Source organism: Mytilus galloprovincialis, chromosome 2 (assembly GCF_965363235.1).
Source record: "Mytilus galloprovincialis chromosome 2, xbMytGall1.hap1.1, whole genome shotgun sequence".
NCBI classification, from domain to species: domain Eukaryota; kingdom Metazoa; phylum Mollusca; class Bivalvia; order Mytilida; family Mytilidae; genus Mytilus; species Mytilus galloprovincialis.
This window is the reverse complement of record NC_134839.1, coordinates 64,786,892-64,801,909: the sequence shown is the minus strand read 5'-3', so window position 1 is coordinate 64,801,909 and position 15,018 is coordinate 64,786,892. Positions and strand designations below refer to the sequence as shown.

At 30.9% G+C, this 15,018-nt stretch overlaps 1 protein-coding gene across 6 annotated transcripts in view; it reads right to left on the bottom strand.

Moving 5' to 3' along the window:
* LOC143064119 (muscarinic acetylcholine receptor gar-2-like) overlaps window positions 1-15,018 on the bottom strand; it is a 107,155-nt gene that overhangs the window by 14,309 nt on the left and 77,828 nt on the right. For 3 of the 6 annotated variants that reach the window (XM_076236701.1, XM_076236703.1, XM_076236702.1), the window contains one exon: window positions 7,831-7,925. The exons of 1 other annotated variant lie outside the window; for it this stretch is intronic. The gene's annotated coding sequence lies outside the window, so the exon portion shown is untranslated. Of the gene's footprint in view, window positions 1-1,816; window positions 2,635-5,138; window positions 5,221-7,830; window positions 7,926-15,018 lie in introns of those variants that run through there. 2 more of the 6 variants (XM_076236706.1, XM_076236705.1) reach the window with 2 other exon arrangements.

Genomic DNA, 15,018 nt, shown 5'->3' with positions numbered 1-15,018 from the left:
CACTACTTATACAATAAACGACATGATAAAAAGACAAGGTATAGGTCTGATCTGAAAGTGTACCTGTAGTTATAAAGTTCCATAGTTTTAAAGCTTAATCAAAATAATTATTATAGATAAACTATATATGTTTTCAAGACTTAATAAAATATCAAATAGATTTATTGTATAGACTTTATAAATAGTGTGTATATAAATGGCCTTATAAAAATTTAAAAAATAAGTACACTGACAGAAATGTGGGGATCTTTCATGGAAGATGTGTGTCGTAGAAGAATCTGTGCAAGTTTGGTGTAATTTCTTTAAATCCTTTGATTAAACTTTTATATTCTTTATTCTTTTCCGATTGGTGGCCTTTGGCTGTTGTCTGTTTTTTGTCGGGTTGTTGTCTCTTTGATATATTCCCCATTTCCATTCTCAATTTCATATACAGAAAGTTCATATTTTTGGTATAGTAAACCAACAATTCTTTCAGAACAAAAACTAAATTATAGCAGGATCACAACTTTATGTCCTGTAGAAGTCCTTTACATGAATTTCCGAATTATTTCAAGCTGTTTTGGAGGAGTTGTGGGTTAACACAGTCCGGGGCACGTACGACGGTGCAAGCGACTTTCTCTGTTTGTGGGTGTTGGACGAAACACTGGTCTAACTCTTCCATTAAAACCAAAGTAAATGGACTAAAACTGTATAATAAAACAACCGGACATGCTTAAACGATTCAATATAAGTATATGTATTTAAGACCCTTCAAGATGAAACCAAAATATCTATTTGGCCGTGAGAGTATACAAATTGCGCTTTCGCGTAGTTATTTAAGTCTATCAAATAAAAAACCAAAAGAAAAATATAGACTCAGTGTCAGCGTCTGTTCCATGATGCAAACAATACTGGATCTTACGCATCGTTATTACTTTAAAGTAATGGTTCAAATAATTTACACATTCAGATTTTGCAATTCTGGTAACAAAACAGAAACATTTTAATAAATAATGAAAAAATAAATGAGCATTCGTTTGAATTCAAAAATATCTATGTAAAGGAAAATCTACAATAAAAGTCAAATATGGCAGCTACGATGATATGTTGTAAAGAGGTATGAGCAGTTTCCCTTTTTCTCACAAAAGGGCCTGAGCAAATCCACTTAAAACACAATTTGAACCATTTTTTGAACTTTTGAGTAATACTATCATAAGAATGAAAAAGAAAAACAATCATATCAAAAACCCAACTTCTATTAAATGTAAAGTTTTGGAAAAACCTTATTTCGTTTTGGTTAAAGACGTCCGTTTATGTAAAATTTTACAAAAACATGCAAACTACGTAAATTTGTTTCATATAGACCTCCGCAGAAATATGAAGCTCTGTATTGTATTTTGATTCTATAAAAAGATCTAAAATATTTTTAATTTGTTTGAAGTTTATAATATTAACACTTTAATTTTCATCTCATAAATTATATGGTTATCATTTCAAATTCTCAGATTTTGATAGCGTGTGGTAGAATAGTCTACTCCTCTCTTACTAGTTCAACGAAATTTTGTTAATCGTTAGGTAATAGTTATATGCATGAGAGTAGTTTTATAATTTTTCTATTATTGTATTCATATATACCACTATGGTAGTATATTCTTAAGAGACATAGAGCTGTTTATTTTATATATATATATATATATATATATATTCAATAAATATTCTTATTTAAATGAATGTTACTAATTGTATTACTATATACATGCTAATTAGCATTAAGGAAATATTTATTTAGTTACAAGTGAAAAGTCTAGATGCTTTAAAAGTAAATCGATTAACTTACATTTTGAAGATAAATAATTAATCCATAGCACTCGGATCAATGCTCTAAAACATTTCTAAGATTAATAAACCTCGGAAATCCAAACATTGATCATTGTGTTTTCCTAATTATATCGTCTAAGCTAACGATGAACTCAATGAATCCAAACAAGGATCCATTCGTCGAATGACCCAATCATTAGTTCTTAAATGTATATAAACAAAACGCTCAGAGGACTCAGATGTGACGGCCATATTCCTCAATTCCTTCTTTAATGGCTTTTATTACTGCACGCAGACGATACACCAAGAAATAAACTGACGTCAGAACTCCTGAAATTTAGGTTTGTTCTCTAATTAAATTTCAACGAATATGTTGTGTTGAATTTGAGTTTTCACAAATTTTCGAGTAGAATAGAAAAAAATTAGCTTTGGCGTCAATTTAATTATCTGTTAATTGTCCTTTTTCAAAATTCCTCGTAACTGATCATGTTTTAATGAATCAAACGAGTTCATCAACACATTCATTTAAAACGTATTCCAAACTTTCTTAGGAAATGTACAAAATTTACTACAATGTCATCTTCAAACATTCGTTCTTTTCATGATAATCCTTTAAGTTAACACAAAGTTTTCCGATTAATTGTCAAGTACTGAAAATTCCATTGCACATCTAAATCCCCAGCTGCGTTAGCTATTTCTGCTTTTGTACAATTAATGCGATTATGAAATAAATCAATTCTTTTGAAAATTCTAAACGTCTCATCCTTTAAACATCTCAATCCAATGCATGCAAAATCGACATAAAAACACAGGTAAATTCAAAAAGAGATATAGAACAAAAACACGGAATTTGCTACAGAATTGATCTGTATAAGGCAAGTCAGCTTTCATCTTTATCTAGAATGGTTGTTACTTTTTGTCTTCGAAAACTTATTTAAAATACAATTTTACACAATTGATTCGCTTTCTCTATTGACAAGACGAAAGCAATTGATGCCACGGATTCACGCTTAACAATTCGCTACATTAAACATCCGGCATGAGGGTATTATTGATCTACCGGAATCAAACAATTTCAGTACGATTTTAATATTATACACTTGTGAATCAATACAATGAGGCAACTAAAAGTCTCAATTTAAATTCTTCAACATGCTTTTTTTCATACAAAACTATTTCATGTACAATATGTGTTCTTGGACATTATAAAAGAGGAACTTGGTTTTATAGAGATAATTTTAAATGTTGAGGTCATAGTCCGTCCACATTTTTTGGCGCGAACACAAGACAGACGATGCTAGTACATTCATTGTACTGATATATATATATATAGAATTTATTGACCTGGATCAAATCATTTGACTGTTGATTTGTTTGATCTGCCGGAAAATGATTCATGTGAGAGATTTTCAAAAGGCATAATCATGTGTAATAAATTATATTTCATACAATAGTTTTTGATCTTTTCATATTTAATGATTTCTCTTATTGATGGTTTTATTAGAAATGTCAGTTTTATTCTTTTTGTTTTAAGCAGTTTGTGATTTCCTTTTGTTATAATTAAATCAAATGCTGTGAAGTGACGTGTTACAAATGTATGTTTGTGGACTGTAGTGCTGGAAGTCAGCCAGCAATTAAACAGCGAATTGAGCCACACTACACTAATTGAAGCTCGTCTGGCGTACTAAATTATAATCCTGGTACCTTTGATAACTATTAATAAACTACTGAATTCTTGTAACAGGGAGCAGGCTAGTAACGTTTTATAATTATGCGACTTTGGGTGCCAATTTACGTAAAATATGAAGGTAGTTGATGAATTTGTTCATTTTTAATTTCAATTGTTAACATTGAATATTGTTCATATACATGTATATAGTGTTCCATTTATTAGGATTGGAACATGTATAACATTTTAAGAATCTATGAACAAAATGGTTGAATTATTTCCCTAGGTATAAATCTTTCATAATATGCATTGCACTGAGCTAGGGGATCAAGGGGTCAGCTAATGCCCGGCTCCGGATGCGGGATTTTCTCGATGAGTTGAAGACATATCGGTGGCCTTGGACTATCTTTGGTCGGGTTGTTTTTTCTTGACAACATTCCCAGTTGTCATTCTCATTGTATGTATCAAATTTATAAACTAGCGTATCAAATCATAAGCCTGGTACCTTTTTGTTATTTTAAGATAGAAAAGTGGCATTGCCACCTATGATTATTTAATAATTGAAATGAAAGAAATTAAATGGAAAAAAAAACTTCTTGTTTTTGATACATGTATGTATGGCATGGGCTTGCTTATTGTAGTAGGCTATACGGTAACCAGTTAATACCTTGACCTTTGATCTTGGAATTTAGTTTAATTGACACTGTAAAAGGCTTATATGTGATCAAGAATTACATGGCTTTCCATAATCTGCTCTTTGGTCGGGTTGTTGTCTCTTTGACACACTCCCAAATTCCATTCTCAATTTTATATAGACAATATTCAATAACCCCACCACCCTTAAGCCTGCATTGCAATTTTGTCAGCTAAGAAAAACGACGAAAAAAAAACTGTAAATTTTCAAACATAACGCCCTTCGAGATACTCAATTAGGATTATCTGAACATAACTTCGAGAAACAAGTATAATTTTATGACAAAAAGGACACATTTTAAGATACATGGAACACATTGTAGAAAAAAAATGAAGGGCAATATGTTGTTTCTTCAGCCTAAAAGAACATTTAGTTCACAAGCTTACATATCCGGAGCCTAGTTTGCTTTTTCGTTTTACCTACATTTTATTATGCTTTTAGACAATAATACTGTTTTAACTCATTATATTTTAGTAGCTATAAACTTTACTGTATACTTCTTAATCAGTAATTATCTTAGATGATGTTACATGCACCTAGATACAAGAAAGGTCACAATTCCATATGCGGCATTATGAGTCAATTTACTGAACTTTGAAGTAGCGATCTTAAAATCACCGAGGATCTTCTTTTTTTCATATTATATGTGACCTTATATCCAAATAAGGTCGCAATCCCAAGTGCAGAATTTGATCGCATTTGGAAAACACTTTTCTGTATTTAGTCTCTTTTAAGCAAAAAAAAAAAAAAATTACGACATTGAACTTTCGTGTTATTGACCTTATAATCAATATACAAATTATCATCTAATCATAATAAGTGAAATTGATTTCCAGTAAGGTTGCCATCATGAGCCAATATAAAGTATTACTAACAGACTGACTGACAGATGGACGGACGAGTCAAAACATTACATGTATGTCCCAATACTTAGTAGCGTGGGGTAAAATGAATTGCTTTATTAAAAAAGGGCCTTACCATATATTTGCTAAATGACATTACAATCTGTCCTTTACACAATTATTATGAATACATGAACATTATTCTTTTTCCTCAAGGAATTAAAGTCAGGTGTCGGATAAAAGAATCATGTGACTTAAAGTATGTTAAATGTCATACATTCTGTACTTATATTTAGTTACCAAACTTAATGCATCCTCGTTTAATTGTACTTGGCGGAAGAAATTATCATGAATTATCAGATTATGAACTACATATGGGAAAACACTGTCGTTCTTTGTTTACAAAATCCCACTTAAACGTTTTTACCGTACTCCAACTATTACAACTTGTTTCACCGAAATTTAATTATCATAAAGCGACATGTATTTTCAGTTATGAAATTAGAGATTATTTGGACGTTTTGACCATATTAAAATGATGATTCCCCCCTTTCAATATCATACTATGTGCGCACTGGTATTTACAATTTAAGCGATTAATATATATTCACAAGTGCACATGTCTATAACAACGAAATGGGCTTAAACACCCTCTAGAAGGTTGATAAATAAGTTATAATTTATTATAATTCATCGTTCGATTTTGGTACCTTTTGTCAAATCAAATGTCTACTTGAAACTCGTTGGTTCGGCCATGCTACTAGTATTTATTTTATTACTTTTATAAATTTCACATGACATATTCCATTATGACACTGAACACATTTTAATAAAAATAGTCTATATTTGATATTGAAGTCAAACTAATAAAAGCATCAATCTTTGATTTTCAGGCCATGACGAACATTAAAAAGTTATTCTGTGTAAACATAGTACTATTAATTACTTCCATAAGTACTATTACTATGAAATCTTCAAACTAAGATCTTGAAATCAATAATGCAATTTGAAAGACGTTTCTGATAAAAGGAAGAGAACTCTAACGGCAATAAAACCCATTCAATAATTTCAAAACAAATAAACAATAGTTTTGTTGGGTAAGGAAATAAACGGACGTTTTATAAGAATTTCTCAATATATCAGGTGAACATGATGACTTGTATTTGTATCAAGGAAGTCCTTTCTGAATGTTTTCTCCAAAAGAAGAGTACTGAAGCTGAAATGTCTCGGCTGGTTACCCAGCTTTGGTTGTGCTTTTTGTGCTTTTTGATTCCTCCATTGAATAATCTTTTCATTAAATTTTCAAATATTTTGGTCTCGAAAATCACTGAAGAGACATTGATTGTTGAAATGCTCATATGGTGCAGAAAATGGGTATCGTTTAATATGTTATTACATATTACGATTGATGGTTATTGATGGTTATTGAAAATATTTAAAAGAGAGATGGAAGATACCAAAGGGATATGTTAACTCATAACTTGAAAATAAATGATTTTCTTTTTATCGAAAAACGACGTGAAGATAATCAAAGCCTACAAATCCTAACATGGAAACTTAAGCCCGTGAAACAAGAACCCCACCAATGTCCTACAGTCAACGATCCACGACAATTTGGTCAAGGTCTGATTAACTCTTTCAAAGTGACAATTATATCTTGCCATTAATCTGCAAATCGAAGGCAATATATGTGACATTTTACTCATAGTATCTGAGGAACGACGGACCACATCATGAATATAGACATACACACCTTACAGGATCATGTTATAAACCTAATAAAACTGATCTTTTACCCATTTTATCTCAGAATGGACATAATAACGATATACTTTCGATTAAGCAATGATTGAAAAACGAAAACGAGGTCAATGTCAATGTCAGATGACACCTACTGTCAAATGTACTGCTAGAATTTTATACAAACATTCTATATTCCGAATTTACATGACTAAAGATGCTGTTTGAAGAAATGGACCTCATCGCGAAAACCTTATGTTGATAAATGAATCGTGAAGGGAGGTTGGTGAGATGAACTATGTCTGCCTTAGTTTAATTTATATACTAAATGTGTTTTGATCTATTAATAAGAATTACAGCATTCTTTACTAGACTAAATAATGCAAGATTTTTCAAGCAAGAATTGTCTATCAAAATTTCTTTGCATCTATATGGTGCACAGCTAAATTATACATAGTGTAGTTAACTAAATGAAGCAAAAGTTTCTGAAGTTTATATTTTAGACGCTTAAAACAATTTAGCGAACAATTTGTTGATTGTTTTAACTATTTCTTCAATTTGCCTCATAAACAAAAGATTAATGGAATCAAAGAGTTTGTTTAATAATGTTCTTTGTAGAATGATGTACGTAATTATTTACACGTGCCAGTGTTTATGCTCATTCATTCCTAGAATTTATGTATGGAAATAATACAAACAATGTGCATGTCCAGTGTTTTTAAAATCTACCAAAAACAACGTATCACTTTTAGATTAATACAGTTGCTGGAATTATTTTCTGCATGTGAAAAAAACGATCGGCAGTAATATTTTCACAACATTTCCAACCTTATAAAATTGAGAACGGAAATGGGGAATGTGTCAAAGAGACAACAACCCGAGCAAGAGCTGAAAACAACCAAAAGCCACCGATGGGTCTTCAACACAGCGAGAAAATACTGCACCCAGAGGCGTGCTTCATCTGGCCCCTAAACAAAAATATGTACTTCAGTGATAGTAGACGTCATACTAAACTATAAACTTATGTATCTGCTATGTATGTAACGGAGATTGAATTAAAAAACAAATTCTTAGTTTAAAAAACTTACCACAGGTTTTTAAATTATAATACTGTATTTAGCTGCCAAACAGTACATAATGTACGTCGAGATATTTTCATAATTTTCATAACGGTTTTATCGATCTGAAAGAGAAAAATGATAACACAAACATGTAGTTAATAATTTATAGAAATAAGTTACATATTTGTAATTTATTTTATTAATTATTTATTTAGTCTTTTAGAGTATATTAATACAGAAAAATGGCATTCGCTGGTACAGATTAAATGTGAAAGAAATATCCCATAAGTTGTTGTAATGATCCTCGACGTTTTAATCTTTACAACCTCAAAATTACTGTTCCACTGCCGATGATTTATAGACTTGCATGTGGAAGGTGAACATGGTTAAAACAAATATGAACGACCTCAACAATCAAATGATGTCATAAAGTGTTCTATAAATTGTACAGATTCATTAGCCTAGAACCATTTCCTCCAACACAGTGATTTAACATTGAGTTTCGTGAGACAAGACTAAAAGCAATACTTATACAGATACAATGGTTTATAATTAAAGCCAGGTCACAGAGTTACAAATCGTCAGATGGTTATTATTTCATAATTATAACTATATCAGTATTACAACGCGCTGTGTAATTTGATTTTTCAATAATGCTGTGTTCTGCAAATTAAAATCAGCAGAAAAATTATTTTATACACAACAGGGAGGAGAAAATCGGAAGTTTATTACAAGATTTTAGTTTTATATTAATTATTATTTAATGTTCAAATTTGAATCCGTATTTGAATGTGTTTGAATAGGCGTGAAGGAATATTATAAGCTGATGACGCAGAGGTATGTAATACCAACGAGTTACAAGTTGGGGAAATTTATCCGGGTTGAATGTTTCTGCTGTCGATCTAGATAGAAAAGATCCGCATATATTTCGTGAAATATGATTTACATACGTATCCATTCATTCGTCAAGAGTTAATAACATTAACTGTACCAATTTTACTTCGTCAGCACCAGATCCAGGTGTGAATATTGTCAATTATATCTCTTCATTTATGTTAGGGGCCAACATGTTTTAAAGTCACAAAACTAATATATATGTTAAAAATGTTTTTTCTTCATTTTCAAAGGCATCTACTTATGTGTATGAATATCCCATTTGGTATCTTTCAGTTCTCTTTGAAGAGATTATGAACACAAAGAATCAAAAACTTAAGCCAAAACATGACATGGAATTAGGACTATGCATGATGAAGATACATTTCTAAATTTAAAATGGGTTCAAACATGACATGATTTTGTAAGAGCAAATTTCATTAAAACAATATCCGTCCGTTTTACATGCCAGTGCCTATATAAGCACTGACTCTCACCTTTGTGACTTCCAGGTATCGAGTTACATTTGTGTAAGTGTGTGTTTGTTTTTGATCTGATTGGTATTGTGACACGGTGATGACTGCTGTTCCCCTATTTTGACAATATTACCTACTACATGTATGTCTGTTTTTGTTCACGCATCGTTGCAAATATAATGAAATTTGATGCGACTGTCATACAAGTGAGATGTTTAGCGCTATAAAACCAAGTTCAATCAACCATTTTCCACATTTTAAATGCCTCTACCAAGTCAGAAATTTGACAGTTGTTGTCCATATGTTTGAGTTGTTTTATCATTTGATTTTGCCATTGATTAGGGATTTTCGTTTCTGATTTAACTCGTGGGTTCAGTATTTTTGTGATTTTACTTTTTTCATGGGTAACATTTTCCTTTTCATGTATATATAATATCAGTATATATGTATCCACTCAAACTTTTTTTGCCGTTCCTGTAACTATATAGATATGTTATACAATAGCTATATATATTATAACTATCTAACTTTCAGTTTTTTTTTTATTATCTAAAATTATATCCGTTTCTACAGTTAAAGAAACCTCAAATTAAAAAAAGATTATGCATATGTTTTTTTTATAACTAAATGGATAGTTTTCATTATACAACTTATGTACATATACTTTTTTTCTGAGGAAAATTCTTTAATTTGTTCACATTTAGAAGAAGTTTACATATTTTTAATTGCTTCCTTCCAGGAAGCAATTCGCCGACATATTTTCCGTATGCATAGTGACCTGAGCGTAACCCTCCTCGTAAAAATCCGGTGGTCGCAATTCGCATGGATCTGTCATTAAAATAAACAATTATCTGATTGTTCATGCTAAACACGTCCTCAATAACCATGCGTTTTGTTATTTGTTTACTATAAGGTGACAATCGGTAAACTTCGGCTTGAAAACACGGCATTTAATGAGTGCCATATTTGTTAAATCATAACAGACAGAGAGCAAAAAAATGACGATTAAACAATATATATGCGTCAAAAATGAGAAATTCGTGCACAGAGGACTTAGTTTATGATATATACATGTATTGGTTCAAGAATTGGATAAACATTATTTTTCACCACTCACTCGTTTCATATGACTTTTAATGAGTAATAACCATTATGTCTTCAAAACATCACACCAAAGCATTTTTATCATATTGTATTACATCTTTCATAATTCATTGATTTCAGCATTAATGAAATGTCATTGGGATAAGTAGAATAATTTACCAGGCTACTGTTTGATTCTAAAATGTTTGCATCACTTCTTCCGGTAGTTGTAAAACTAAGCTTGATACATACAAAATGACGGCAAAATGTTGATAAACAACTCGACTGAATCTAATAAAGATCGATTTACTTTTAAAACAATACCGGGGGTCTATGATTTTTCTGCTTTCAATATCTTCATTATTCCATTAACGTCTTGCAAATTGTGCTTTATCAAATTTACCGGATCAAAGTAATTTTGACGTATACGTTAAAAGCAATTTTACTTTGATAATGGACAAAGTGGGAAATGCTGCGATACAGAACACACGAGGTAAACGTACGGAAGTCACGTTATCCAAGAAGTCAACATCAACGTGAGTATATCAAGAAATTAGACAGTGTATAATGAAATCACCAACTAAGAACTACTAAAACAGCCTTGAATGAATAATAAACGATATCAAATGAAAAATCCACAAGACTTAAAAACGAATTTAGTTAAGACGAAACTTGCCTATTTTTGTGCTCTAAAATTGGGTCCTCACTATGATGTTGCTTCGATAGCTTGACATTCTAAATGCCTTATCAAGAATAATTTAATACTTATACCATTGGAAATGTCAATTAAAGCAGATCCAAACTGATGTATTTTTAAATTGTATCCTTCAAGTTTTCCATTTTAAGTCAAATTACAGAGCAAGTAAGCTCAAATCGACACCTTCTCACTTGACGACACACGTGTATCTCAAGATTTTATGTACATTTACAACATTCTGTAATTTAATACTTAAATTTTAATAAATTAAGTATCTCGTGGATGAAAGTACTCAACAACGTACGGCCTTCAACAATGAGCAATACCCATATTGTTTAGTGAGATACAAAATGCCCTAACCCTTAGTTTTTATAGTAGACTTAGGTTATAAGTCCGTACAACCTACTCACTTCCTACAGAAGAAATATGAGACAATCAACCTAGCGATTACGTAACAAAATGGCCTTTAAATGTTTTTTACGTCAAGTCGAGTAAAGATATCTGCATTTCAAGAAAGAAAATTAAATTAAATAAGTATTGATTAGTGAAATATTAGAAACACTTTCTCTTACAGAATGCAATTTACGAGCAGGTTTCAAATTGTTTTTAAAATTTCGCCGTAAAATAAAACATAAACAAACGACAGCATATTCAAATATAAAGAATATTAAGTTAAGTTTAGCTAACTAAGTACAGCAGAAGAGTATTTTCCACAATAACATCCTTCTCTTTTTACTTCAAAACATTATTTTAAGCATGATTTTCTTTTACTTTTCTTTATAAAAACGGCCAAAAGGATTTTTTCAACATACATTTAACAACAATTAACATTATAAATAGAGATGATGGTCACATGTTGTAGGCTGACAAGAAACAAAATTTCCTTTTATGAACGAGAATTTTGTTTTAACATGGAATGATAAAACTTCAGATAATCACATCCCCGTATTTAAAGAGAAAAGAATATGAATTGAATGAACACTAGTCTTACATAAAACATTGTATACCCGTCCAATTAAAAACATTAAAGCAATATACCCATGCAATCAAAAGTCAGTTGTCTGACATGCAATGTTTACAACCAAACAAAATACTAAAAGCAATGGAGACAATTATTTCATTCTGAGATCAAATCTACTACTGATCTGGAACGAAACATAATTGCAATAATTTATAATGACAGTATAATAATATGTTAAAGCAAAATTGAATCAGTTATATAAATTAGATAGTCATCCATAAGGTAGTAATATCAATACTACAAACGGTTGTATTAAATAGAACATTTGAACAGTAGGATAATAGCAGAAGTACACTATCTCAAGTATTTAACAGTTTAAAGCAAATCATCTTACCTTAGGTCAAATATAGACACAAGAGATCAAAATTTCTTAAACATCCGGTTCAAACATAATTAGTTAATAATCAATAATTATGATTAAACTCGCCGGTTTTCCTCAATGAAGGCTAATTTTGTAGAACGCATCTGCTATTCTATGTTTCATATACCACATGCCGGTATTTCCATGTTGAAATTTTCATTATTTGTCAATGTCGTTCTTTGAACGTATCTATCCTGCTGTTTATTTTTAATTTTTTGCTTATCAATTATTAAATTTAATTCTATGATCAAATTGTCCAATCGGAAATTTGAATTAAATGTTAATAGATTCGGCAGGAATGTCACAGCAAGTCATTTTATTCAGAAATTTACTCACGGAATTTTAAAGTGGGTCTTATAGGTATAATTGGTTTAACTTTGGAAAAATAGATGGTTAGTATTTTGGTAGGAAGTTTGCAACTTACATCATGAAAGCGCATTTCCGGACAATTTTTTCATATTTACGACATATATATGTGCAACTAATGAAGTATAATACTGTGTCATACTGATACTTTTAAGTTTCTGGAGGAGGTGGAACATGAATAATATTAACGAATGAATCCACTTATTTTATAGCAATCTTTTTATCTATACATAAAAAATAAAATCACAAAAATACTGAACTCTGAAGAAACGGTAAGTCAATATTGAAATGGCAAAATCAAATGTTCAAACACATCAAACGAATGGGTAACTACTGATATGTTCAGACTCTTTCTCATTCTTTTCATTTCTTGCTATATTGTAAAAAAATAAATATTGTACAAAACAAATATTTGTTTTTGTGTGGACGGTAGTTCCTTTGCTGTTTAAAGAAATGAATACAATAAATCAAATCCAACAACTAGTATTTTAATGTGTCAGTTCTTTTCAGAGTAATTGGATAACTGGTATATTGGATAGACAGTCTTTCATTTAACCTCTGTACTAAGTCTATTTATTGATCACTAAGATCACCTTCGTTCAATGTCAGACATTTACATATATACCAACTTCCGCGTATAACTTTCTCTTTTATGTTTTATTTTGTTCATTTTTACGTTATAGACAGCGAAAAAAAAACCCAATGGTATTTGTTACTTATTCTTGCAAAACATATTCACAGTCTCTTTTGCAACGTTGCATATTTATACATAAATGCACTATTTTATTAAATAGAACATAATAAATTCCAATTTGTCTTTTAATTATTTTTTAACTAAAATATATTTGAAAAGAGGAGAGTTTACCAAGTTTCTCCGTTGGTGAGACATTTTTGCAATATGCAAGACTTATTTAGTATGGAACGTTGCACATTTTCATTTGTGATGCCGACAAAAATTATCTTTGATGACTGCAATTAATGCAATATATTTGTTTTCAAAGCAACACGAACTAAAACAGTAACTTGTGATGTACCCAGGAATAGCAATACAAAGGAACTCGTTATTCAATTAAGGTATAAATATTTTTTGGTATTTTTTTCTGAATGTATAAAAACTTAGACCGAAACATGATTTTGATTGATACATTGAGTTTTCAAAAGATAATTTCGTTACCTCTATGTTGATATATGCCTTGTTGTTTGTGTCGTTAGGTTATCTTATCGTTGGGGCTTACCTAATTTTTAATTGTATTGGCTTTTCTGACTATAATATAGTAATTTACGTACAATTATGTCCCTCGAACTATGCTATTTCCATTTGACATTTTGTAGTTTATCTTGAAACATCATTTATATTTTGTACATCACTGTCGAGTTTTCTATCTATTTAGAACAAGTTTAAAAGTTTCAAGTAGTGTAGTTGAAAAAATCCATATGTACATTTTACGAACGCAATCACACGTTGGTTGACTGTTATGGAGTATCCGTTTAACAGATATATGTTGCAATTTTCATAACTGCAATCCTGTCCCCTTTCCCCAAATGTGACCTACAAAATTATACTTATCACCGGGTTCTACTAACATGAGGAACACGACGGGTGCCACATGTGGAACAGGATAGGCTTAACCTTCAGAAAAACTGAGTTAACCCCCAGATGTTGGTTGGGTTCGTGTTGCTCATTCTTTTTTGTTCTATGCTATGTCTTATGTACTGTTGTTGGTCTGATAGCCATGGCATTCTCATTGTCTTATGTTCTGTTGTTGGTCTGATAGCCATGGCATTCTCATTTTATTTTCCACTTGTCAGTTTGAATGTCCCTTTGGTATCTTTCGCCACTTTTTTCTATCAGTTCGTATCAACACATTGTCGTTGAACGTATTTAATTCTAGATCTTTTCTGCGTACTAGATTATAATCAAGCTTTTTTTGCCATTATATGAAGTAAAGTCAGTAGTTTATGTTCAATAAAAATAACAGGAACACAATTCAACCAAAGGCCCAACTCATAAATTATATAACAGTTGCTTCAGGTGGCTCAAATAATTTCTTGGAAAAAGCGTATGAACCATTTAGACAATGCCGTTTTCAATATTTAATATGTTGTTACTAACTGACAATAAAATTGAGGTTCAATATTGACGATTTTTATTTTTACCGTGCAGGACACACGATTGGAAAATATCCACAGAACGCGGCAGGCGCTTAACATCAAATTCAAAATACGGAAAACCCGGCTTGCTATTAATTTGACGGCTCTTGTAATGTTTTTTATATGTTCTATTTAGAGCATCCTAACATCTACACAAAACTTAAAAAACTATCATTTATACAATTTG